We start from the raw sequence: 2,588 nt of genomic DNA on the forward strand, positions 1-2,588 counted from the left end.
GTGCGGGCGGCCTTGGCGGCCGCGGCTGCCACCGCCGCGGCCGCTGGATGCAAGACCCCTCCACGTTGCAGCTGCTGCTGCTGTTGCTGCTGCTGCTGCTGTGGTGGCAGCGTGGCAGCCGGCGCCTTGCGTGGTTGCTGCTGGCCGCCAGCCGCGTAGTTGGAGCCGTTGCCGGGCCGGGCCGCACCCTGCGGCAACACTGATTCTCTTAGGTGCGTGGAGACACGTGGCAGCAAAGCCGTGGCGTTGTAGGGGTTGAACCTTGCACGGTTACGTCAAGAACACATGCATTCGGCGTGGCTGTGTGCGCACGCGAACGCTCGTGCATGCAAACCTCACCTGAGCGCGTGGCGGCTGCCCCTGCCCAGCCAAGGTTTGCTGCTGCTTTGCATGCTGCTGCTTGTCGAAAAATTTTGATATGCTCTGGCCAACATTTGGACGCTTGACGCCTGGCGGCTGCTTCTGTTGAGGCGAGCCAGATGCAAGTGATGGCCAGGCTGGGGTCTTGGGCAGGGTGCGGGACAAACGCATGCGCAGGCTTGCCAGCGCACGGCAGATGGACGAGCTTATCTGAAGGTCACCCACCTTGCCCATCGCCGCCGCCTCAAGGATGCCACGTGCTGCACAGCGGCAGTGAGCTCCCCCGCCGCAGCACAAGCAGCAGCCGACCTGCGCCTCCTGGCAGAGGCTGTTGTATCGGTTCCGGGTGCATGAAAGTAATTTATCCTTTTATCAGTTGCGCTTTAGGCCTGTCGGGTCGCGCCAAATTCAAAAGGTGTCAGATCAATGCACAGGACGCCTCGCTGCTATGCCTCTGTGCTGCTCCAAAATAATGTGACTGTGATAACAACCGAGTAGATCGAGCTGCGGGCGGCTCAACAGACCTGTGCAGTCTGCTTGCGCCCAGGTTGGCATGTGGCAGTGTGCATCGGCGGGTGGGTGGCGGGGAGGACACGCATGCTGCTGTATCGATTCGTCAATATCATACCGCTGTGTGATGGTCTGTCAGAAGATACTTGTCAGGAGACATCAGCTTGATTGGCAAACATGTGTAGAGACGAGACTTTGTATTACCGTACCACGAATGCAGCCCGGCAGCAAGCGGCCTGATTCGCGCCCCCGCCTGCCTGTCACGATGCCCGCGCCAATCGGTACAGGGTTCCCGCGCCACGCCGCCCCCGCCGCATCGGACAGGCGCGTTGCCCCGAACCCCAACCAGCAACAGACAGGGAGCGGCCGGGGGGCCGGGCGGCGCCAGGGGGCGGGCGCGTGCGAACTCATTAAAGATCCCTGCACGGTAACAACTAGACTGTCCACGTTGATCGCTCTCCACTTCCGCAATCCTGCACTGCGTGCACACAGGCTAACCATGCAAGTTTTAGTTGCACAAAGGGCAGGGGCCCACAGGTGGAGCATGGTGTGCAATACAATAGCGCCGACGCTGTGGGCGCGGCGGTGCGTGAGCAACAGCTAGCCGTAGCACAGTGTCCAGCGCACCCCCCCTCCCTCCACCAGTGTTGCGCGGGCTGCCGGCTTGCGTGCTCGGGCTTTGTAGGCTTCCTGCACTTGCGAGAGCGAGAAGTATGCAGAGCAATTCATTTGCATCAGCTGACTCTGAACAGCAGCATCACCACGCCGCTTTGCTGCCTGGTGACAGGGCAATCGCGTACGCGCAAAAAGCAGCTGAGCTGCAGCTGGAGCTCACTGCAAGGGAGGATTCTGATTGTTCATTGTGACCAGGTTGTGCGGCCCCACCTCACAAACGGTCACTTTCGTGTGATGAAGCATACCTTTATTTTATTAACCTTGCGATTTGTTCTAGTGGTTGCCTGGATCCTGCCCATTGAGAAGGAAGCCGCCCGACTGCTTCTTTCATTTTCATCGTAAAGGCATTCGATGACTGGTCAATGCCACTTGATTCGATTCACATAAACTTGATTTCACGATTGATAACGCTGCTAATATCGGGGACGCTACGCGACCTCGCGAAAACTCCAAGCTGCGTAAAGACGAGGACTGGGACGCCCCTGACTACTAGGCCCTCCAAACAAGGCCAGGTAGGCTATAAATACATTCTGTATGCGGTTCCTGGCCGGCCGACACAGTGTTCCTCAGCACCGCAGCAAGGGGACGTGCACCAAGCAGCTGAGCGCCATCGCGGCGCCCGCTTGTGCTGGTACCCATACGCAGACTGACGAAGGCCAAGCGGGTGCGTAAACGACCTAACAGGTGCGTTCACACGATATTTTGGGTGTTTGCGTGGATTCAGCAAGGAGAGGTCATTGAGAAATGAGCGTGCTGGCGGCCGTGAGCGTTCGATGCAGGTGGCCAGCAGGCAGCGGCAGCAGCGGCAGCACCAGCGACAATGGCAGCAGCGACAGCGTCACAGCGACAGCCTCGGCAGCAGCAGCGCCAGCCATTATTGCCAGCCCGCCGTACGGTGTGCGAGGCCTCAAGCAATTGAGCTTGCTCTTTGTGCAGCCTCACAAGCCCTATGGGTGCAGTTTGGTGACCGCACGCAGCGCTAAGGGGTCTGTAGATTACCGGCGCGGGAGCAGCCTGTGAACACGCCGTATCGGCCAGCCAGT

This window comes from Monoraphidium neglectum, assembly GCF_000611645.1.
Source record: "Monoraphidium neglectum strain SAG 48.87 unplaced genomic scaffold scaffold03332, whole genome shotgun sequence".
Taxonomy (NCBI): Eukaryota; Viridiplantae; Chlorophyta; class Chlorophyceae; order Sphaeropleales; family Selenastraceae; genus Monoraphidium; species Monoraphidium neglectum.